Source organism: Atractosteus spatula, chromosome 5, assembly GCF_055471065.1.
Source record: "Atractosteus spatula isolate fAtrSpa1 chromosome 5, fAtrSpa1.hap1, whole genome shotgun sequence".
In the NCBI taxonomy this organism is placed as follows: Eukaryota; Metazoa; Chordata; class Actinopteri; order Semionotiformes; family Lepisosteidae; genus Atractosteus; species Atractosteus spatula.
Window position 1 is genome coordinate 3,391,359 of NC_142710.1, and position 25,511 is coordinate 3,416,869.

The 25,511-nt window shown below is 45.8% G+C and overlaps 4 non-coding genes across 4 annotated transcripts; 1 reads left to right on the plus strand and 3 right to left on the minus strand.

The window, feature by feature from the left end:
* Window positions 1–9,484: 9,484 nt before the first annotated feature.
* Window positions 9,485–9,558, plus strand: trnai-aau (transfer RNA isoleucine (anticodon AAU)). Its single transcript has one exon. It is a non-coding gene; the product is annotated as a tRNA-Ile (tRNA).
* A 2,922-nt stretch (window positions 9,559–12,480) lies between these two features.
* Window positions 12,481–12,553, minus strand: trnas-cga (transfer RNA serine (anticodon CGA)). The gene has a single exon. It is a non-coding gene; the product is annotated as a tRNA-Ser (tRNA).
* Window positions 12,554–20,238: 7,685 nt separating this feature from the next.
* Window positions 20,239–20,311, minus strand: trnai-uau (transfer RNA isoleucine (anticodon UAU)). Its single transcript has one exon. It is a non-coding gene; the product is annotated as a tRNA-Ile (tRNA).
* A 751-nt stretch (window positions 20,312–21,062) lies between these two features.
* trnaa-agc (transfer RNA alanine (anticodon AGC)) lies at window positions 21,063–21,135 on the minus strand. Its single transcript has one exon. It is a non-coding gene; the product is annotated as a tRNA-Ala (tRNA).
* Window positions 21,136–25,511: the final 4,376 nt, after the last annotated feature.

A 25,511-nucleotide genomic window follows, 5' to 3' on the forward strand; every position in this document is an offset into this window, starting at 1 on the left:
TCTCCTCTTAAGAGTTCTGTGATGAGTGAACAACTTGACTGTGTATGTCCATGATTTTTTTTTATATATAGTGCCTTTAAAAGTGGCTTCTCTAAGCACTTTATAGAATGACCACAACAATAAATGTCTACATGGGTTCAATCCCCACTCCTGGTAGACTCTTGTTATGAACTTGAGTTTTTAATCCACTTCATATGAGGTCAAATCAAATCCACTCAAAGTTTATCAAATGCACAACAATACGGTGTGCAGCAGTAGTTGCTGGCAATGAAATGTCTTTTTCTGTGAGCTCACAAAAATTACAAGAATCACAAAAATTCACAAAAACACAAAAATCACAAAATTGAGGTTACATTTGTAGTGTTTCATAGCCGTTCAGGGACGCCAAATATGTAACCATAGTGGCTCTCTGAAGGCACCAGTTCTGTAGGGTTTGGGCATTTACTGAGACAATTATTAATTGTAGCAGTAAATCACAAAGTTGATTCTTTTGATGGCTTTAGAATCCAACCATGCGACATAACTCAAACAACGCACACACACAGGTACTAATACACGAGGATACATTTATTAATACATAGAATATGCATATAAACCTAACAGATCTTATCGAGAGGGTTATCAGAATACAAAAGATATATATATTCAATCAGTTACGAAGTGTTACACATATCAAGAGGACATACGTTCAGTATATCATTCATTAAGACCGTTTCGTAAATGAACTTGGTTATAACTTCTACATTAGATACTCAAAACAAGTACATAACTCTTAGGAATTAAATTGATATCAACTGGTTGGGATAACAATTGAATTCTCGAGCTGTAATGCATTGAAGTTGAATACTCATCCAATTTCTGGGGATTCAGATCTCCTGCAGGCACAAACAATCAGCTGCAGGCTTGTTGCTGTCCAATCCGCGCTCTCTGGCTCCGTGCCAGGCTGTGCTGTGCGGCTTGCGATGGTGCGCTGCTGATGCTCACTGACCGGCTAGTTAGTGTTGGCTTTAACTAGCAAAGTTTGTGCACAGGAGAAAAGATGACTGTGGATCCCAGCAAGTCAGGAAGAGGACCGGTTCGTTCCTGATGAAGAGCTAGTTCTGAATAGTGATTCAGCTGTCCACAGTTCTGACCTGTCCACGAGGCCTGCTGCTGGTTACTCTCTGGCAACCTCCACTCTAGACTCTTAGAACAAAGGAAAGTTCTGGCACTCGGACACACTGGCCGTTCCGTGGTTGTCCGGGCTGAGTCTCAGGATGGTCAGGAGGCGCGCTGCGAGAATGTCCTGCCCTTGGGAGCCTTCTGCTCCTGGGCCATCCTGCCCTGGAATTCTCCTTTGAATTCCCTTTAGAACAGTCCACAGAAGTCCACTCCTGAATCTTACTGAATCTCCCGAATCTGAATCTCGTTGAATCTGAATCTCTCAGGCTCTCTGTGTTGCCTGTTTTTACCTGGAGGAACTTCAGCTCGTTGATTGGCTGAAAGTTCCATGGGCATCAGAGTCCCACGTGGGTTACTCAGCCCTACCAGTCCCTGATTGGTTGATCAAGGTGAGATATGAGTCACTTAGTCCTGACACTTAGTAATGCAGTCCAGATGTCCATCCGGCACTCCCTAGACTGATAGGCGCCAGTGGATGACCATTGATCATGATAGCCAGACTTAGCTAAGTGCATCCGCCTTTGGGAGCTGTCCTAGGAAACCTTAAATCACCCTGCACTAATGGTCTCTCTGTGGCTGCACCACAGAGATGAACAGAGAAATGGGGCCTCATTTGGGAAGCTCAGAAACACTTAATTCTGCCTTATTATTAAGCCTCGCCGCTACATATCCCCCCTTTTTGAAGGTCACGAGGTCCTGAGGCGTTGTTGCCTTCAAAACAAAACAGAGTTAAGTGATGTCCCTTGCCATTAGAACATTAATCTTAAATGTCTACATTACTCCTCGAGAATTCATACCGGAACCAGCATTGGATACAAACAGGATGAATAACATCTGGAGTATGTATAAACACGGTAGGAGACATTATCTAAGTCTAGGAATTACACATCAGGAAGCTCACTGTCAATATCTGATACCTCTGTAGTAGATATTTGGGGAGAAGTCACTTCCTTTCTTTTGACATGCTACCTTTGACTCATTCATGCTACCCGGAGTACATCTTGATGTGAGAGTACATCATTCAGAGTACACTGTCAGTCATGATCCAGCTACCTGGCAGTAGTGTTACAATAACAACAGTTCCTGTTCCCAGCCCCCCGATAAACCACAACACCTGTGTTGGGTATCTGCTAGGGTGGTTTGGAGGTTTGTTCCATTAAAGCAAACTAAACTACCTGTACCTCTTCAGGGCTTACTGTTTCTTGGATTTCTATCCAATTCAATAGTGTGGCACCTGAAGGCATCCAAGACCTCAAGTTTGGTCTTATATTGTCTGGTTCCAGACCGTACAGTATTAAGTTCAAGAACACTGTGGCCTCCTCGGGAACTTGCAGGAAAACTGTTTTGATTAGGTAGCTGCATTGCGGTAGCTGTATCATGCCTGTCACAAGTCATGGTGACAGTTAAATGTGGTGTGTTGACCAGCCATTTACGTCCCACCTGCTCTTCATGGGGTTCATTAACCTCCCTCTGCCCATTAGTAGCTTTACACCCTTCATTGGTGAATCGTTTAGACACAGCCAATGGATAGCTTTGGTAGCCATACCCATCTCAAGATTTGGAACCAAATTCAATCTTGGATTGCCTTCTGGGTGAGCTATGAGCAATGGGGTTAATGTCACACACTCCTCTACTGAGAAGAGTGGAATCAAGTGGGTTGGGATTTGTGCCGTGGTTAGACTGGCTACAGTGGCACTAAACTCCCTTAACAGGTCTTGTGTCAACATTCTGGCCTGTTGCACACAAGCATAAACCCACTGTATAACACCAACAATCATGTCCACTGGTTGGGGAATAAGGTTTAACCCTGTTGCATAGGAAGTTGCCTGTAGGGTTTTCCCTAAGCTTTCCAACTTTTGCTGCTGTCGATACAGTCTGTCACTACCCTCTGGCATCTCTGACACCTGCCTTCTTGGGGCAGTCAGGGTGAGAGTGCCAGTAGCACACAAACCTACCAGAAAAAGCAAACGTGCAACAGTGGTGGCACGAATCAGTCTTCCCAAAAGTCTTTTCGGGTGGCTGATCCCAGTCATCTCCTTCTGAGTGACTGTTGCCTTTCTAAGCTGGCGCAGCGTGTACATGGTGTCTTTCTCAGTATGCCATGTGGCATCTTGGGCACCAACATCCTGGAAATCTGGGGAGATCTGACACAGCTGCTGATGCTGCTCCTCCATTTCCAGGGCATCTGCTTTTTCAATTTGTTCATGCCTGTGCTCTAGGAACCCTGCAGGGGGCGGTGCAGCGGTGGAGCATGCCTGACCCTCGGCTGAGTGGTCATCTGGAGCACCTGAGTGATCTGGGATTGTTACCCCATTCTCACTGTTCAGGTCCACCCTGCACACTTCCTGATTGAGGAATCCCTCTATCGGCATGTTTACAATCGTTCGCTGGGCGTGGGTGTAGGACACCTGCTCGCTCCCCCCTTCCCTCGCTAGGGGTTCAGGGAGCTGCCCCAGCACTGGGATAGCTAGTTCACTGTCTTCGAACTCGCTATCACCCACCAGGCCCATGTCAGTGCAGGCGGGGATTCTGACACCCCTCTTTGCGATGTCCTGCACTGACAGGCGGGTGGCTTGACCATCCAGCTCCAGTCTGGGTGAACCACTGTTGGTCAGACTCAGACTGACAGACTGAGCTGGTGGCTGTAAGAAAACCAGCTCGGCTTTCATTCCCTGTCCCTTCTGGGGGACTGGGTGTGTTGGAAACCCTGCCGTTGAGGCAGGAACAATCAGGTCAGTCTCACTCACTACCTGGTAGTTGTGAGAAATAATGTTACCTGACTGCAGGTTCCCTGGGTCACAGCAGAGGGAATCGGCATCTGGGATCAGGTGTGTCCACAGCGCAGTAGTCTCAGCGTCCAGCTGGACCTCCTGTCTAACCTGTGAATGTTGCACCAGGGGCACCTGGTGGTGGCCCCATGACAGCTGCTCAAGCAGATCCTCACTAATAGAGGACCTCTCAGGGCTAAGGGTGAGGGCTACATCACCAACCTGCTCTCCTGCCATCTGGATCCCTTCCACCACTGCAGGGTGGTGGTCCTGACCCCTCTTGGGTGCCAGGGTGCACAGGGAAAGCTCCTTTTCATCGCCAGGTGGGGAGATCTGCTCCTCTTTAGGGATGTAAAAGGGGTGTGCTTTACCTGGTGGATCAGGCGGCTGCTTGGAGCACCGCTCCTGTGGCATGGAGGCTGTTGTGACCTTGGCCAGGGCACGACTTCCCTATATATCTGGGAAACAAGATAATATTTTTATTTCTTGTCCAGAGGGAACAGAAGGAATCTCCACATAGGCTTCTGTGTTCGGTGGGCACTGTGTGAGCACAGTCTGCCTCTTGGCCCCCCTTTCCTTCTGTACAGAAGCCTTAGGAGCCTTGACCTGTTTCCACACTTTGCCTTTCTGGTGATCCACCAAAGGTTCCACTCTGAGTCGCATGCCCTTTTCTTTTTCAACCCGTTTGAGCTTGCCGTGTGACATCAAACACCTTTCAACCTCAGTGTCAATCAGTGTCTCACTGGGTAAGACATCTCCCATGGCAGCCTTGAGGTAAAAGCTTCCTGCTTTTCCTCTGTGTTTTACTGCCTGCTCTGTGACTTCAGGGGTGGAGTCAGCACTCGCTTGGGAGTGGCCGACCTCATCCAGGCAGGAACCCTTCCGCTCAATCAGATAGACTGAGGGAGTGGGAGGGGGCGGGTCTCCGCCTCCTCCAGTGGAGAGTATCAGCTCATTCACGCTTCCGGCAGCCTTGGGGAGCGGTTGTTCCTGTCCTAATAAAGCTTGTTCAAGCCTGGCCAGGCGGGCGGCTACTGAATCCTTTTGTTCAGCTTTATCTAGTCCTTTCCCTCCCCCGGTGTTCTCATGGCACTTAGGACGCTGGGTGCGGTCCTGTGTGCCTGCTTTGGAACGGGGCTTAGCCAGCTCAGGAGCCTGTGCTCCTTCGAGCAGGAGGGAATTAACCCTGCTGGCTCTGACGGCGAACACAGTCGCTTTAGCAGCTTTTTGCTCAGAGCGACTTTGGACATCATACTCCCAGGCTTTCTGCACGAATCTTTTAATATCAGTCATTTTCATGGTCTGTGCATCTGTATGCATTAAGATCATCTTTCTGACTGATGGGTGGAGATTCGCAATGAATAAACCCTTGAAATGTATGTTCTCTTCGCAACCCTCATCATTTCGCCCTGCAAAATAAGTTCGTCTAAGTCTCTCGTAATATTCGCGAGGGGACTCTGCTCTCTCGTGCTTAATGTTAAGGGCGGCGGCTATCGCGGCAGTCGGATCAATAAACGCACTGTATTCCTCGATAAGTGCATGACAAAGCTGTTCAAAGTCATTACAGACTTCTTTCATCTGCCTAGCCATCCACTCATGTATAGCTCTGCTGGTAGTTTTCCTGACCAGAAGCACTTTCTCCTGTTCTGTGGCGTTTGGCAGGAACTGCAGGTTATACCTGAGGTCTTGAATATAACTCTCGATATTATTCTCTGACACTGCGGGGTCAAATCTCTCTACGTCCTTCGCTAGCTCTCTCAGAGAATGGAGATTTATTCTTCTAGCTTCTCCGCTGACGGAGATATGGAAGAGATCGTGGTCAGACTTGTCGCTGCTAGAGAGAGTGCTTAATAGCGACTCGAATTCAGACCTTTTAGCAACCATCGTTAAACTTAAAGAGTATTACTTTTAAGCACGAAATCACAGTTTTACCACAGAAAACCACAAGATCAAGTATGCAATCAACCCTGTAGATTGCAAAAGATCACAAAACAATCAAGCACTGCTTAAAGAGCAAGGGGAACTTTTTTCCTTTCGGCTTTCAGCACACTGTATTGTCGTGTATGAAACCCGCGGCGTTTTATATGAATTATTCCGCTTGGTTGATTCATTTCAGTCTTGCCACATCCACCCAGGGACGCCAAAAATGTAGTGTTTCATAGCTGTTCAGGGACGCCAAATATGTAACCATAGTGGCTCTCTGAAGGCACCAGTTCTGTAGGGTTTGGGCATTTACTGAGACAATTATTAATTGTAGCAGTAAATCACAAAGTTGATTCTTTTGATGGCTTTAGAATCCAACCATGCGACATAACTCAAACAACGCACACACACAGGTACTAATACACGAGGATACATTTATTAATACATAGAATATGCATATAAACCTAACAGATCTTATCGAGAGGGTTATCAGAATACAAAAGATATATATATTCAATCAGTTACGAAGTGTTACACATATCAAGAGGACATACGTTCAGTATATCATTCATTAAGACCGTTTCGTAAATGAACTTGGTTATAACTTCTACATTAGATACTCAAAACAAGTACATAACTCTTAGGAATTAAATTGATATCAACTGGTTGGGATAACAATTGAATTCTCGAGCTGTAATGCATTGAAGTTGAATACTCATCCAATTTCTGGGGATTCAGATCTCCTGCAGGCACAAACAATCAGCTGCAGGCTTGTTGCTGTCCAATCCGCGCTCTCTGGCTCCGTGCCAGGCTGTGCTGTGCGGCTTGCGATGGTGCGCTGCTGATGCTCACTGACCGGCTAGTTAGTGTTGGCTTTAACTAGCAAAGTTTGTGCACAGGAGAAAAGATGACTGTGGATCCCAGCAAGTCAGGAAGAGGACCGGTTCGTTCCTGATGAAGAGCTAGTTCTGAATAGTGATTCCGCTGTCCACAGTTCTGACCTGTCCACGAGGCCTGCTGCTGGTTACTCTCTGGCAACCTCCACTCTAGACTCTTAGAACAAAGGAAAGTTCTGGCACTCGGACACACTGGCCGTTCCGTGGTTGTCCGGGCTGAGTCTCAGGATGGTCAGGAGGCGCGCTGTGAGAATGTCCTGCCCTTGGGAGCCTTCTGCTCCTGGGCCGTCCTGCCCTGGAATTCTCCTTTGAATTCCCTTTAGAACAGTCCACAGAAGTCCACTCCTGAATCTTACTGAATCTCCCGAATCTGAATCTCGTTGAATCTGAATCTCTCAGGCTCTCTGTGTTGCCTGTTTTTACCTGGAGGAACTTCAGCTCGTTGATTGGCTGAAAGTTCCATGGGCATCAGAGTCCCACGTGGGTTACTCAGCCCTACCAGTCCCTGATTGGTTGATCAAGGTGAGATATGAGTCACTTAGTCCTGACACTTAGTAATGCAGTCCAGATGTCCATCCGGCACTCCCTAGACTGATAGGCGCCAGTGGATGACCATTGATCATGATAGCCAGACTTAGCTAAGTGCATCCCCCTTTGGGAGCTGTCCTAGGAAACCTTAAATCACCCTGCACTAATGGTCTCTCTGTGGCTGCACCACAGAGATGAACAGAGAAATGGGGCCTCATTTGGGAAGCTCAGAAACACTTAATTCTGCCTTATTATTAAGCCTCGCCGCTACACATTTTTGAAATTGAATAAAACTCAATGTGAGTAGAGCTGTTATGTGTCCATGGTGTATGCAGTATATACATGTAGTGCACTTATGCTGAATATAGTGAGAATTGTGTGTCCATGTAGCCATTACAGGTGATTTGCTAAGGAGCTACAGGTTGGCTATTTAGCAGTCTTATTGTCTGGAAGTAGAAGCTGTTCCATAGTCTGTTAGACTTGGACCGAATGCTTTGGTACCGTTTACGGACTACAAACTGCAATTTGTGCCAAGCCATGCAGAGTCTTACAGGTGAGCATGAGGATCTTAAAGTCCACACGGAATTGGACAGGAAACCAGTGCAAGGACTCCAGGACAGGAGTAATGTGATCACTTGCATTAGACCTGGTCAGGATTCTGGCTGCTGAGTTTTGGACATACTGGAGTTTGTTCACTGTGGATTTAGATACCCCAGCGAGTGGAGGGTTACAGTAGTCGGTTTGGGAAAACAGAAAGTAGTTAATTGCAGTTTGTAGTCTGTTTCTGTTGTTTCTGCTCTTGATGAAGAACAGACGCAGGTGGGAGCGTCTCTCTGAGGAAGAGTCCCGTCACCCCGCAAGAGAGAAGACCAGTCGATCAGATGTGCTCTGACACGGCAACATGAGGAAAGCTGTGTGTCACGAGTGACACAGAGGGATCCCCTACCAGATGAAATGGTACACTAAACACAACTTTCACGACTTGTGAAAAGTATCACAACCTCTACATAAACGCATCAGTGAGCTCATTATTTTTTTCTGACACTCAGCGTTTTGATTGATGCGCAATTACGCACCATCTGGAACACTGGGGGACAGCTGTGTACATACAGACGTTCACAATGCGAGAAATACTGCTCACTGGAGTTTACTGCGAAAAACCCGTATCTGACCATAGGAAACAGAACAGCACAGTCTCCAGTTACCCAGACTGTAAACACGGGAATAAAGCTTTGTTTGATTTCTGAAACCCTTTCTGTATGTCCTGTTTTCATTCAAGTAGGGGTCAACTATATTCACAATACTGCTGACAGCAGGAAAATTCCCATTCTTTACTCAACAGCTTTTTAAAAACAGCACCCATGATGTTCAAACCGATTTTTTTACACAGAAGACTGACACAGCTTTGCGTTGTGAATCTCTGGTGGTGGTTTTAAGGAATGTAGCACTGTGCACTGGGATAGGGGGGTGCTGTTCACGAGGCAATAGCATTTAAACTACAACACCCACAATGCTCTAACCAAGAGTTTTACACACTAGGCAGGCCCCCTGACCTTTCACATCCTTGCTTTGGTTTGTGAAATTTTATTCTTTTTTAAGTTAGCACTACAGGTAATTTACTGGAATAGTGGGGTCTTATTCATGACTCAATAGGTTTTTAAGCACAACACCCACAATGCTCTAACCAAGTGTTTTACACACTAGGAGGCCCCCTCACCTTTCACAGCATTGCTTTGTGTTGTGAAATTTTTCTTTATTTTTATATGATTTTGTCGGCACTATTAGACAGACAGTACATGGGGATAGGGGGTGCTGTTCACGAGTCAGTATCACTATCTAACACTCTACGAGCGCCACCTAGCGATGGTCTTTGGTCAGTGAATCAGCACTGTGCTACTGGCGCTGTGTGATGAGAAATGACTCGCGTTCTGAGTGGCGCCTTGTTCCTCTCCAGGCTGTTACTGAGGTGCCTCTCTGTTTTGCAGACAAATGGATTTCAAGTCCAGCGACTTAACCACTCGGCCACGACTACACGCACAAACCTACCTTCTCCCGAACTGACACAGGCTCGTTCCCGCATCATTTCCAACCCAAAATCTCTCTGCGTGATTAATTTGCTATTTCTGTCTCTCTATATCGATCATCACCAGCTGATTCACTAAGAAAACAAAAGGTAGGAAAACTCAGCGGTAGATATGTGACTCACGAGGCCGGTTAGCTCAGTTGGTTAGAGCGTGGTGCTAATAACGCCAAGGTCGCGGGTTCGATCCCCGTACGGGCCAGTGAGTCTCATTTTCACACACCCACTATTTCTAGTCTACCGACGCAGAAATACACATCATTATGAAAAGACGACCTATAAATAAATCAAAATTACTTCCACTTCTCTTTATTGGTGGAAATCGCAGAAATTAACGGAATTGTTTCATCTTCGGATGAACTTCTAAAAAGATTCTTCCGGGTTACAGGCGGGGATACTCACCCCTATACTAACGAGGAGCGGGAGCTGTTTCCTCTCAGGAGACGTTTCCTCTCGGGGCTGATATTTCAGGATTTGGCGATTTGGCTTTCATTTCGATTATCTTCAGAAACTTGTTCTCAGCTGTGGAACCGCTACTGCTCCCCCACAGAGGCTACTATCACGTTCGGAATCGATTATTTCAGCTTCGGTTTTGAGTTTTAAAACGCGTTAAGAAGTCCTTCCGACAGAGCATGGGCCAGGTGAGAGGAAATGGTGTTTTCACCGGGTCTCGGATGTGTAAAGACGCCTATAAACTGTTAGTGAGTAATATAAATTCATTAATGGTGAAGTAATTAATTTCAGTTTGTAGTCTATTCCTGTTGTTTCCGCTCTTGATGAAACCAGACAGTTGAGCCACTTTTAAAGACACAACTACACTAACGAGGAGCGCGTGTCTACCGCTGAGCGAGAGATCTGTTCACTGTCAGGAGACATTTCCTCTCAGGGCTGATCTTTTAGGTTTCAGCGTTTAGTTCATCTTCATCCTTCTTTTTGCAGGAGATTGTAATAACAATTACGGATTAAAAAAAAATCTAACTCAGATTTTCGAAAAACTTCTAAAAGTTGACCGACTGCCCCTTTGGAAGGGAAATGTATATAAGATCTCTCTCCCTGCTTCAGAAACTGTCATCACACTGGAGAGAAGTTACACGTGTCCATACGCGCTTCTGACAGGAATCACAATAACATCGCAGTGAAAGCAAATGGCGTTTTCAACTGTTTAATTGCACGTTATTGTTGGAAAATGCAACGGAATTCGTTATTCTTCTGATATGAGTTTAAACAAACGTTTAATTGTAAGTGAAGTCAGCTTCTTAAAAATGAAACCAGCGCCCCGTCGCAGAAACGTACCCCGGTCTCCCGCGTGAAAAGCGGGGATCCTCCTGTGCGCCATACTGACGGGGAGCGACCGCGGTGAAGTTAGCTTGAAGCTCGAAAGCGATTTTGGCCTGTAGCGTTTTCACAAAATCCCCTAGAGTTACGAGAACGATATTTAGGAATATAAATATATTATAATTCTGAGAAGTATAGGACTGACCTCTTTAACAACGCACGATGTGTAATTCTGCGTCTGTGAATTGAGAAACAGAGATGTCTGTTTTATAAAAGGCGAGAGAGTGGCATTCAAATCTGTCGCAGATGCGCTGGGTTATATAAGCAAAAAAATGTTTATGAAGAAGGTGAAATACTGCTGTGTATTTTCCTCTTGTTTAGCCGCCACTGCCGGCTATACACAGTATGATAATATTGCAAATATCGTATTATCTTCAGCTGCAAACAATTCCTTATAGTTACAAAATTTCACCTTAATATTCCATGTTAAGTGGATTTAAAGATGATAAACAGTAGGAAAACAGGTTAAATGAAGATAATCGTTTCATCAACATCTACCGCTCCACAAGCGCTTTAGACTTTAACTTCAACACAGTGATCACTCGGCACTACTACACCGCGCTCAATGATGACTGGGCTCTGTCTACATTAGACATGCGCTTTCACAGCCTAGCCCACCTGCTCAGGACCTTCTCACTGTCTCTAAAGAAGAATTACACGTCACTGTGACAAGCCTGTCTTAGAAGTGCTCTGTGCTCTGTTTACAACAAAAACCACAGCCCGCTTGAGTCTAGGTCTTACTGACAGAGAAATGTATTTTTTGAAATTCTTGGGCTAAACTTTTATTGTGTTGTTTTGTTGTGCTTCAGTCATCTGTTTGACCTTCCTCTCGGGGAAATTATAAAGACTCTACAGTTCGGACACCTACTCTGATATTTCGATCTTAAATTAAGGTCTGCTTCTTTTGACGGTCTTATTATGCAAAGAGTGTAAGACCCAAGTGCTCGTTTATTAAAGTCCGAGATCCTGACCGATTTGACTTTATACCGATAATTGCAGCAAATTAATGAAGAAAAGAGAAACACGAGAAAAAAACTGCTGCACACATGTGGCCAGTCTTAATGAGCTGTTGCTGTCAGACGTGTTTCTGTGTTAAACGCACAAGGACAAAACCAGCCCGGAGACTCCGATCGAGCACTGGGCTGTGCTTTTCTCCCTTGGAAAGGTCACGCATTCCGCGAGGTAGGCAAGAACACGCGTGTATGAGCGAACAGGACCCACCTGGCACGAGTGAATGACCCCCCCGCGAGCTCACTGGCAGGAGAGAGGGGAAGGGTGGGCTCGTTGGTTTAGTCCAAGCGAACGGCGCGAGTCTCACTGCACTGGTCTGTCTCCGGTCTCTGGGCGCGAAGAACACGTGTGAAATTTGAGGGGTAGCTTGTTGCCGGGTTCGTTGGTCTAGGGGTATGATTTTTGCTTTGGGTGCGAGAGGTCCCGGGTTCAAGTCCCGTCTTTTTTTCTATCATTGTAGGAAGACATATCCAGCCCTCCTCGGGAGCACAGCAGAGCGAGTGTCGTGAGGTTATAGCCAGGTGCTGCAGCTGACGGGCTGACTGCTGGTTTACGAGATCCGGTGGTGGAGACACCTTCACCTCTAAGAGTTTATCTGCAGCTCTCATGTATCATTATTTTAAAAAGGTGTGAGTGGACACCGAGCATCATAGCGAGGGATCGAACTGTGTTTATCGCGGACTAAACATCTCGTATTCGGCGTGGAAGTGAAGAACACGCGTGTGGGAGTGAACGTCCCACGCCCCATCCGTGAAGAGCCCAAAACAGCACCGCTCCCTGCCCAGTGTGAGGATCGATCTCACGACCTTCAGATTTCGAGACTGACGCGCTACCTACTGCGCTAACGAGGCTGGACGATGGCTGAGTTGCAGTATGAACTCACACGATATGATTTCAAATCAATCGGTGAGATCCACACCATCCGCTGTCACAATAAATCCCAATCTGTCATTTAGGATCCCAGCCATTCCGGAACAAACTGTTACTGGCTACAGCTGAACGAGTAAGCATTCCACTACACTTGTTGTACACGGCAAAAAAAAAAATCTTGAATCAAAAATTCATAAACGATTTCAGAAGCTTGCTCTTTATTACGTTTCATATTCCTCGCAGTCATGTAAAGTGTATAAATATTAATATGCTGTATACTGTGTATATATATAGTTTCTCATATACAAGTGTGATTTGGGCTTGAAACATGTCATCTGGTAATGGAGCAAACAGCCGGCGATACCGGACAGCCCTTCCCTCCTGTGAGTCCTGTTGAAGCGAAGCTCTGCTGTGCTGTGCTGTACTGTACTCTCACCCACTGTGTGCTCGGCACTAACTGGATTATATAATAATGGGTTGAAAGGGACACATTCTGACGTGGGTTTAAATTCAGATTGACTCCTGTGTGTTAGAAAATAAATAAATAATCAATCAATAAATAAATAATCAATAAAATACATCGCAGACGTTCTCCTGTTTTAACAGGTTTCCCATGGAAGGGTTAAGTTACAGTTGTATAAATTGAAAACGTGGCAGTTAGATGTCACACAGATGTTACAGCGGTCAACGCAAAGTCCACACAACATTGCAAGTGAGACAGGAGTCTGTCCTCTCTAGTACATAGAGCGCAAAAGTTGCAAGATCCAGGCATCGATCACGCTTTGAATTGATGGGGAGACTGGTAACTTTTTAACCACCTCACTACAGTTTAAAAAAAACAACGTTTGTTTAAAAGTTCATCTGAAGAATAAACAACTCCGTTAATTGTTATTTTATTGGATTTCTAATCCCTCACCTTAACCACTAGGCCATGACTACACGCACAACCCCTAACCGGCCTCCTATGACATGTTTCCAGCCCTGACTCTGAGCAACTCCGACTGTGGAGATTTCCCACAGACCTGAGACGGGCCAGTGTCTAAATCAGGGCCGGGGAGGGACACACTCTGTCCCACGAATCGCACTCGAGCTCACTGGCAGGAGAGAGGGGAAAAAGATGGGCTCGTTCGTCTAGGGGTGTGATTCTTGCTTCGAGTGCGAGAGGTCCCGGGTCCAAATCCCGGACGAGCCCCTGTGTGTGCTCTTCCTCCACTTCCACTGTCCTGCGTCCTGACATCGCTGTCTCCCGTGAACACGACTGCAGGAGCCTCGTGAGGACTCCTCACGGGCACAGCGAGAGCTCGAGTCCCTGTCTGAGCCTGGATCCTTCATCTTCTTCACCGTGTGTCGCTTCCTCCCCTCCTGCCGGGCACCGTCACTGCCCTCACGAACTCCAATAATCAAAAAAGAATTTCTAGCTATTATTTATAAAGACACATAAGTGAAACTATTCCAGACGAAATTTTATATTCATTTTCTCGATTGATTTTTTAGAATAAACAGAGTATCACATGGCACCATGAACAACACGGAAAAAATGTGAACAATCATCACGTCACGACATACTTGGTAGTTAAAAAAAAACTGCAACAATAATATAAAAACTGGAAGAAAGGAGAAGAAAAATGAAAGCAGAGTCCAAACCACACGCCCCTGTCTAAGGATGCCAGTGTCTCTTGGACGCCATAGAATTGAATCAGTAGGAAATGGTATAAAGCTTACTTTGATAAATGTCAGAACCTCCGGCTGTGCTACCGACACTACTCCCTCTTCAGCACTACTAACACCTGCAAAAGAGGCTATTTCAGCTTTTTTGTTGAGGTTTTAAATGCTGAAAAGTGCTTTCAATTTTGCATGGCCCAAGAGAAAACAAATGACGTTCTCATCTGCTCTCGGATGTTTCATCTTCATTTGTTACGGGAGAGTGTTACAAGAAATACAGAAATTTTTAAAAAATCAAAAAATTTGGACTCACGCCTGTAGGACAGCCTTCACTGGGATCAAAGACACGCTTTTGCCCTGGCGCTCTCTGATTGGCTGTGATAATGTAGGGAAAGAGCCAATCAGCTGTTTCCAAACCTTAAACAGTGACATTGGGGTATTTCCACCCAGAGATGATATGAAAGCTTCTCTTATCCGAATCGTAGACATTACCAGTGTCTTTTTGTGTTGTGTTACAGTGTTGTGTTACTGGTTCAGTACAGTGTTATTCTCATAATGTTGTGTTACTGTATTCAGTGCAGTGTAATTGACACAGTGTTGTGTTACTGGTTCAGTACAGTGTTACAGTGTTTTGTTACTGGTTCAGTACAGTGTCATTGTCACAGTGTTGTGATACTGTTTTCAGTTTTGTTTTGTTGTGTTACTGTTATTATGTTGTTTTATTGTGCTACAGTCATCTGTTTGACCTTCCTCTCAGGGAAATTATAAAAACTCTACAGTTCGGACACCTACTCTGATATTCGATCTTAAATTAAGGTCTGCTTCTTTGACGGTCTTGTCATGCAAAGTGTGTTAGACCCATGTGCTCGTTTATTAAAGTCTGAGATCCTTTGATTTGACTTTATATTGTAGCGGCGAGGCTTAATAATAAGGCAGAATTAAGTGTTTCTGAGCTTCCCAAATGAGGCCCCATTTCTCTGTTCATCTCTGTGGTGCAGCCACAGAGAGACCATTAGTGCAGGGTGATTTAAGGTCCTAGGACAGCTCCCAAAGGGGGATGCACTTAGCTAAGTCTGGCTATCATGATCAATGGTCATCCATTGGCGCCTATCTGTCTAGGGAGTGCCAGATGGACATCTGGACTGCATTCCTAAGTGTCAGGAGTAAGTGACTCATATCTCACCGTGGTCAACCAATCAGGGACTGGTAGGGCCGAGTAACCCACGTGGGACTCTGATGCCCATGGAACTTTCAGCCAATGAATGAGCTGAAGTTCCTCCAGGTAAAAACAGGCAACACAGAGAGCCTGAGAGATTCAGATTCAATGAGAGCCTGAGAGATTCAGTAAGATTCAGGAGTGGACTTCTGTGGACTGTTCTAAAGGGAATTCAAAGGAGAATTCCAGGGCAGGACGGCCCAGGAGCAGAAGGCTCCCAAGGGCAGGACATTCTCGCAGCGCGCCTCCTGACCATCCTGAGACTCAGCCCGGACAACCACGGAACGGCCAGTGTGTCCGAGTGCCAGAACTTTCCTTTGTTCTAAGAGTCTAGAGCGGAGGTTGCCAGAGAATAACCAGAGGATCCACCCGAGGTTAGCACCAGCAGCAGGCCTCGTGAACAGGTCAGAACTGTGGACAACTGAATCACTATTCAGAACTAGCCCTTCATCAGGAACGAACCGGTCCTCTTCCTGACTTGCTGGGACCCACAGTCATCTTTTCTCCTGTGCACAAACTTTGCTAGTTAAAGCCAACACTAACTAGCCGGTCAGTGAGCATCAGCAGCGCACCGTCGCAAGCTGCACAGCACAGCCTGGCACACAGCCAGAGAGCGCGGATTGGACAGCAACAGCCTGCAACTGTTTCTTTGTGCCCGCAGGAGATCTGAATCCCCAGAGATTGGATGAGTATTCAACTTCAATGCATTACAGCTCGAGAATTCAATTGTTATCCCAACCAGTTGATATCAATTTAATTCCTAAGAGTTATGTACTTGTTTTGAGTATCTAATGTAGAAGTTATAACCAAGTTCATTTACGAAACGGTCTAAATGAATGATATACTGAACGTATGTCCTCTTGATATGTGTAACTCTTCGTAACTGATTGAATATATACCTTTTGTATTCTGATAACCCTCACGATAAGATCTGTTAGGTTTACATGCATATTCTATGTATTAATAAATGTATCCTCGTGTATTAGTACCTGTGTGTGTGCGTTGTTTGAGTTATGTCGCATGGTTGGATTCTAAAGCCATCAAAAGAATCAACTTTGTGATTTACTGCTACAATTAATAATTGTCTCAGTAAATGCCCAAACCCTACAGAACTGGTGCCTTCAGAGAGCCACTACATTTACATTTTGGCCGGCTATGATTACATATTTGGCGTCCCTGAACGGCTATGAAACATTACAATACCGATAATTAGCAGCAAATTGACAAAGAAAACACAAAACACGACAAAAAACTGCTGCACATACTGCACACATGTGGCTAGTCTTAAATGAGCTGTGTGATCTGTTGCTGTCAGACGTGCTTCTGTGTTAAACGCAGAAGGAGAAAACAGACTGGAGACTCCGATCGAGCAATGCGGCTGTGCTTTTCTCCTTTGGAAAGGTCACGCATTCCACGAAGTAGGCAAGAACACGAGTGTATAAGCGAACAGGAACCGCCTGTGTCAGATGAGCAAAAAAAAGTCCTGGTCCGTATGAGGATCGACCTCACAACCTTCAGATTATAAGACTGACGCGCTACCTACTGCGCTAACGAGGCCAAATATGAACCTAATCTGAAAACGAGCCACTCAGGGTTTTCAACCGTCTGTTCCCTAATCTAGCGATGCTCCCTCATGGATATTGAATCCGCCTTTTGATCTCACCAATACTTTTTCTCCTTGTTTCTGTTGCGAGTCCGTCTTTGAGATCCCACCTCGCTCAAGTCCTTCTGGCTGAAGTGGCCTCCCTGCCTCAGCAGCGAGCCCTCGTCAGCCATCGACACGTCTGCGGCTCGCTTGGCCCTCCGACTCCCGATCTGCTGAGATGAGATTTCCTGAGCCGCGCTTCATGCGGAGAGAAGATGAACAGGAGGCGCAGCTGTTCCACGCCCAACCCGCTCTCTTCGTGCTCAGTTTTGGGATTTCTATCTCTCTATACCGATAATCACCAGCGGATTCACTAAGAAAACACAAAAGGTAGCGAAACAGCCCCACTGTTTCATTTCAAGAGCTGTAGAGTCTCTCCAGCAATCAAAAGTTCCCGCGGGTTTAGATAAATTAAACTTTAATTGACTTTTTTAGACTTCACCCATCAGATGGCTCACAAGAGCCAAACGCATCTGCGAGGACCGTAGCGGTGTCGCAGTGGCTCATAGGACTGGCTGGCAACTATGTCAGCAGTCCGGATGGCCGAGTGGTCTAAGGCACTGTGTTCAGGTCACAGTCTCCTCTGGAGGCATGGGTTCAACTTCCACTCCTAACACACAGCTTCTCCAAACCTTTATAAATATATAGAAATATCAACTTAATCACGAAGAGAGTGGGTTGGAGTGGAAATGATGCGGGAACGAACCTGTGTCAGTCCGGGAGAAAGTGGGGTCATGTTTGTAGTCGTGGCTGAGTGTTTAAGGCGATTGACTAGAAATCCACTGGCATCTCTCCGTGGGAATGCTGCCGACTACGTTTACTCGTGGAAAGGAGTTTTGGAGTTTTTGGATACAAACTGAATCGACTGCATTGGAGACCCACCTGAACGACAGTTAGATTACGGATGAGCTGGTGCCTCGCAGCTCCCGGATTGGCTGTGATTATCTCAGTTATGAACCAGCACATTTAAAAAAAATAGATTTGAAACCCCCTTATATCTAAATGGCCAGTTTCCTGTCAGACCTTTAAACGTTTATCTGAAGAATAAACAATTGTGACTTTTTAAACAATTTCCGACAATTAAGAGAAATGCACTTCTTTTTGAGCAAGATCTAGACTCAGGTTTACGAAGTGAAAGTAATTCTGATTTCTTCACACTAAGAAAAGTCTTTTCAAGGAAGAGACAGTGGCCTGTACGGGGATCAAACCCGCGACCTTGGCGTTATTAGCACCACACTGAGCTAACCAGCCCTGTGAAAAACATTTCCAGATCTGACCCTGAGCAAGTCAGACTGTGGAGATCTTCCACAGACCTGAGACGGACCAGCGTCTAATTCAGGGCGGGGGGGGGACACATTCTCAGTCCCAGGAACCGCACAGTAACCAGGACGATCACAGGTCCGAGTTTAAATACCAGAGTGACACCGGCTGGCGAATCCCACTGGTGACACACAGCTTCTGTCATGTTGTTTCATAACCTCGTACCTAGAATACATACTGTATGATTTCAGGATTTATTGAGCCACCGCGACACCACTATGTTCCTCGAGTATCACACTGGGATTAGAAATACAGCAAGACTCCGGCATTCAGATCTGTCGCAGATGCGCTGGGTTTTATAAGCAAAAAATGTTTATGAAGAAGGTGAAATACTGCTGTGTATTTTCCTCTTGTTTAGCCGCCACTGCCGGCTATACACAGTGTGATAATATTGCAAATATCGTATTATCTTCAGCTGCAAACAATTCCTTATAGTTACAAAATTTCACCTTAATATTCCATATTAAGTGGATTTAAAGATGATAAACAGTAGGAAAACAGGTTAAATGAAGATAATCATTTCATCAACATCTACCGCTCCACGAGCGCTTTAGACTTTAACTTCAACACAGTGATCACTCGGCACTACTACACCGCGCTCAGTGATGACTGGGCTCTGTCTACATTAGACATGCGCTTTCACAGCCTAGCCCACCTGCTCAGGACCTCCTCACTGTCTCTAAAGAAGAAATACACGTCACTGTGACAAGCCTGTCTTAGAAGTGCTCTGTGCTCTGTTTACAACAAAAACCACAGCCCGCTTGAATCTAGGTCTTACTGACAGAGAAATGTATTTTTTGAAATTCTTGGGCTAAACTTTTATTGTGTTGTTTTGTTGTGCTTCAGTCATCTGTTTGACCTTCCTCGCGGGGTAATTATAAAGACTCTACAGTTCGGACACCTACTCTGATATTTCGATCTTAAATTAAGGTCTGCTTCTTTTGACGGTCTTATTATGCAAAGAGTGTAAGACCCAAGTGCTCGTTTATTAAAGTCCGAGATCCTGACCGATTTGACTTTATACCGATAATTGCAGCAAATTAATGAAGAAAAGAGAAACACGAGAAAAAAACTGCTGCACACATGTGGCCAGTCTTAATGAGCTGTTGCTGTCAGACGTGTTTCTGTGTTAAACGCACAAGGACAAAACCAGCCCGGAGACTCCGATCGAGCACTGGGCTGTGCTTTTCTCCCTTGGAAAGGTCACGCATTCCGCGAGGTAGGCAAGAACACGCGTGTATGAGCGAACAGGACCCACCTGGCACGAGTGAATGACCCCCCCGCGAGCTCACTGGCAGGAGAGAGGGGAAGGGTGGGCTCGTTGGTTTAGTCCAAGCGAACGGCGCGAGTCTCACTGCACTGGTCTGTCTCCGGTCTCTGGGCGCGAAGAACACGTGTGAAATTTGAGGGGCAGCTTGTGGCAGGGCTCGTTGGTCTAGGGGTATGATTCTCGCTTTGGGTGCGAGAGGTCCCGGACGAGCCCGTCTTTTTTTCTATAATTGTAGGAAGACATATCCAGCCCTCCTCGGGAGCACAGCAGAGCGAGTGTCGTGAGGTTATAGCCAGGTGCTGCAGCTGACAGGCTGACTGCTGGTTTACAAGATCCGGTGGTGGAGACACCTTCACCACTCGGAGTTTATCTGCTGCTCTCATGTATCATTATTTTAAAAAGGTGTGAGTGGACACTGAGCATCATAGGGAGGGATCGAACTGTGTTTATCGTGGACTAAACATCTCGTATTCGGTGTGGAAGTGAAGAACACGCGTGTGGGAGTGAACGTCCCACGCACCATCTGTGAAGTGCCCGAAACAGCACTGATCCCTGCCCCGTGGGAGGATCGAATTCACAACCTTCAGATTATAAGACTGACGCGCTACCTACTGCGCTAACGAGGCTGGACGATGGCTGAGCTGCAGTATGAACTCACACGATATGATTTCAAATCAATCGCTGAGATCCACACCATCCGCTGTCACAATAAATCCCAATCTGTCATTTAGGATCCCAGCCATTCCGGAACAAACTGTTACTGGCTACAGCTGAACGAGTAAGCATTCCACTACACTTGTTGTACACGGCAAAAAAAAAAAATCTTGAATAAAAAATTCATGAACGATTTCAGCAGCTTGCTCTTTATTACGTTGCACCCACGTTTTGTACTCCTCGCAGTCATGTACATTATATACATATTCATATGTTGTAGACTGTATATATATAGTTTCTCATATACGAGTGTGATTTGGGCTTGAAAGATGTCATCTGGTAATGGAGCGAACGGCCGGCGATACCGGACAGCCTTTCCCTCCTGTGAGTCCTGTTGATGCGAAGCTCTGCTGTGCTGTACTCTCACCCGCTGTGTGCTCGGCACGAACTGGATTATATAATAATGGATTGAAAGGGACACATTCTGACGTGGGTTCAATTAAGATTGACACCTGTGTGTTAGAAAATAAATAATCAATAAAATACATCGCAGACTTTCTCCCGTTTTAACAGGTTTCCCGTGGAAGGGTTAAGTTACAGTTTTATAAATTGAAAACGTGGCGGGGAGAGGTCATCGCCTCCTTACAGCGCTTGATGCAAAGTCTTCACAATGCTGCAAGTGAGACAGGAGTCTGTCCTCTCTAGTACGTAGAGCGCAAGAGCTGGAGGATGCGGGCATCGATCCCGCTACCTCTCGCATGCTAAGCGAGCGCTCTACCATTTGAGCTAATCCCCCTTCCTCTCCTGGCGATCACACTAAATCCCTCACGAGTCCTCTGTGCGATCGCACACTCGTGAAAAACACACTTGAAATCGGAGCACGCACGACCTCTCTGGCTCTTTGGTCTAGGCTTGCTGTTTGGTTGCGAGAGGTCCCGGCCTCAAATCGCGGACATGCCCTGTTTTATTCCATGATTACAAGAACATACGTCCAGCTCTCCTCGTATTTTCTGCTTTTATGAAACGACTATAGTAGCACAGCAGAGCGCGTATCGTGATCACGCCTCACTCAGTGTGAGGTTATAGCGAGGTGTTTGAGCTGGCGGGCTGTCGGCTGGTTCACAAGAACCGGTCGTGGAAAGATCTTCACTGCTCGGACTTTATTCTGCTCTCATGACAGTGGAGGTGACTTTCAGTGCGCTTCACTGCTCTCTGAATCTGGCACACTGTTAGAACAGAAATTCTCCATGAAATAAGTCCTGGATTTTCTCCCGTTCCAACAAGTTTCGGGTGCGTGGTCAAAAAAATGTCATAAAAACGACAAAGTGAAGGCTGAGAAAACATTAACAATGTACTTTATACACAACGCAAGTGTTTTCGTAACCCTAGGAGGTTTTGTGAAAGCGCTACAGGCGTGCCAAAATCGTTTTTACACTGCTATTTTCTCCTGTTTGTTTTTTAGAGTACATCTGATTGACTGGTCTTCTCTCTTGTGGGGAGACGGGACTCTTCAGAGAGGGAGTCTCCCACTTGCGTGTAATTAGCAGGAACCGCAGAAGCCCTGAATCAGAACATTTCTAGTGCTGTAATTGAGCAGGAAGTCCGAGCGGTAAAAGCGTTGGACTTAAGATCCAATAGACATAAAACCACGTGGGTTTCATCCCCAGTCCTGGTAGACTCTCCTTAATTAAGGAGCAAGTAAAGGTTTATTCTCTGCTGAGAAGAAAACAAACACAACATTTCGGCCGTGGAGCCTTCGAGTGTCTAGAATTACACGTCATTGTGACAAGACCGTTCTCTGTGCTCTGTTTACAACAAAAACCACAGCCCGTCTAGGTCTTTAAGCGCTTTGAGAAGCCACCTTTAAAGGCGCTATATAAAATAAAGTTTATTATTATTATATTACTGAAAGAGAAATGTAATTTTCTCTATTTTTGGAAATTCTTGGGATAAACTTTTAAAGACATGTTGATTTGTCATTTGTCAATTTTTAACTAGGCTAAAAACACCTTTTCTAGAAATCCTTTTCCATCTGTCTGTGCTACGATCCTCCTCACACACTACTAACACGTGTAGAATCAGTTGGTATTAATGAGGTTTCTAACACTGGGAAGTTATTTTGACTGAGCTTGGGACCAGTGAAAGCATACGGTGATTTCACCTGCTTTCAGTTGTTTATTGACGATCATGAACACTCAATTAGTAACTAAGAGCGTTTGGTTTCATCCTTTTAGTTTCATTGTTTTCAGAAGTTAATCGTAATATTTTTGTCAGCGATTGTTATAATAAATACAGAAAGATTTTTAAACAAAACCACATTCAGGCAGATTTTCAAAAACCTTTTAAGAGTTGATGGGTTTCACCTTTGGAATAGTAGTTAGATTAGTCGGATAAAGGAAATTCGTATAACATCTCTCCACATTTTCAGTCTAATTTCTGTGAAGAATCATATTAACAGGCTGAACTGTAAACACCAGCCCTGAGAGGAAGGAAACAGAGCTCAAGACCTTCTCATGCACGCGTACATTAGTATAATGGTTAGTATCCTCGCCTGTCACACGGGAGACCGGGATTCGATTCCCCGACGGGGTGGTAGGTAGCTTTTTAACCACCTCACTACACTTTTAAAAAAACAACGTTTGTCAGATCTAGACTCAAGCAGGCGTCATGTTCTGTATTGCTGTTTCAGTTCTAACTGGAGACTGGAGTTTGTCTCATTTTCAATCACACATGAAACACTTTCACACACGAGGGGAAACAAGCGTAAGCTGAGCGAATCAGCACTTAAAGTTCTTCTGTAATAATCCGCAGAGGGCCCATTAGCTGATCTTTAGCTGATCACTGGACTGTGGGTTCAAGCGGCCGGTTAGTTCAGTTGTTTAGAGCATGGTGCTAATAACGCCAAAGTCACGAGTTCGATCCCCATAAATCGATTTCCACAAGTGATGAGCTCACTGAAAAGAACGAAGCTCACAGGAGGACTGAAACCCTGTTCTGTAACTTAGCTGCTGGGAATGACACTGTGGGGGCAGTCTTTCCAACTGTCAGAAAATGCATCGCACACTCCTTAACTTTCTCCCCAAGGACTCCCGATCTGCTGAGAGGAGATTTCAGCAGAGAGCACCGGAGCCGCGCTTCATGCGGAGAGAAGATGAACAGGAGGCGCAGCTGTTGAATGCTTGACAATCGCACAGCGCTCTCTCCGCAAGGCGCGAACGCGGCTACAGGAGACCTGTCGGCACACAGAGCTCTAAACTCACTCCTGGAGGAGGCAAGAGGACGCTCTACCAGCTGAGCTCACCCCCTGCACTGCGCCCTCCTCCTCGGCGTCACCTTGTGCCGCTTCTCCACCTCTTAGGGGCACCGTCACTGCCTGTCGTCTGCAGGGTGGTCCCGCCAAATGTGAGGAGGACGGCGGGACCTTCTTCTGCCTGCTGCACGAGTCGAGCTCTTGTGCTCGTCAGTTCAATACTCTTTACATCAACTCCTACTGCCTGTTGGCGCTTTATCGCCATATGTAACCGGTAGAGGTACAGTACTGGTCCAACGGAATTCTTACTTACAGTAAGTCTCTCGATTGTTGAAACAGGTGTAAAAACACAAAGTGCAGACAGTGCATCAAGACAATATATAAACAGACAGTAGACAGTGTACAAGTAAACAAGTAAACAGTTCGAATGTAAACGATGCAGACATGTAAACAATGACTGGAGATGTGCAATAAATAAATAAGAAATCATAATGAGGTAGATGGAGTAGGTGTGGTCCGAGGGGCATGGCCAACTGTGTTTGCCACTCGCACGGCTATCCCGGGGACTGAAGAGAGCTGAACTGAAGGAAATTCGTATTTAAATACAGTGCAAGTCTTCAATGTGTTCTGGCACTTCCGGGTCTTCACTGAAGATATTTGTTGTGTTCTTGAGTGTGATGGGACCGTACACTGGTGTCTCTCAGGGGAAAATGGGGTTTCCACCGGTTGTGGAGCAATTGGGGGGTTCAGAGAATAAGTTGTGTGGGCGCTTGTAACGGTGCGCTAAAGAAAAAAATCTCTGAGATGAAGCTCTAAAGATGCACGACCCCACTACGTTACTCGAGTATCACACTGGTATTAGAAATACAGCAAGATGTCACAATAAATCCCAATCCGTCTTTTAGGATCCCAGCCATTCCGGAACAAATTCTCCCCCCTGCGCTCTGGCAAGTGGTACCGCGCTGTTAAAACAAGATCCACTGGACTCCAGAACAGCTTCTATCCCACTGCAGTGCGCGTCCTCAACAGCTAACTGCAGGGCTTCAGACTCAATGCATGTCCACACTCTGCTCTTCCTCATGGTCTACTATGTTTTTTTGTCACTACTACATACTTATTGTCCCACAACATATTGATGGCTCCTGTTCTATTTATTGTTTGTAATGTACTGTCTCCATTGTTGTTGTCCAGAGAGATCAGTGAGAATAAGAATTCCAATGTACATGTACATATGGCAATAAAGTTCCCTACTCCTCTAGTCTACTCGTGTCAGATACACAGAAGATAAGAAGTGAGTTTGATATGTCTTTGTATTATCACATAATAAAGACTCCCTGTCAGATAAAATGATACTACAGACGTGCAGCCCAGTCTGATAGAAATGCAAATGTTAATTGACATGTTATTTGGATTCACCAAAAGGGAACACACACCCGTAGTCGGCAGGATTCGAACCTGCGGGGGGAGACCTCAATGGATTTCTAGTCCATCGCCTTAACCACTCGGCCACGGCTACACAGAAACCTGGAATAAAAATGGAGTAAAAAGCAAGCGGGAATTATAACTAAGCGGTCTGAGTGTGGGTCGTGTCGTGGGTGACGGGGAAAAAGTGTCTCCCACTTTCATCATTCCATCCCGGAGCGGATCAGAAAGGAGACAGAAATGAAAACGGTTTCCCTCTGAGCGTCTTCCAGGCTGTAATACGCGCGCTGCCTGTTCACGGGCGACGTGGCGGACTGACCGCTGTGGCCACCAGGTGTCGCCAAAGGCGAATGACGAGAACTGTGACACAGAGAGACACCCTGTCAGATAAAATGATACAACAAACGCGCAGCCCAGTCTGATAGGAATTAAATGTTAACAGAGATGTTACTTGAATTTATTCTAGTCCATCACGTTAACCACTCGGCCACGACTACACA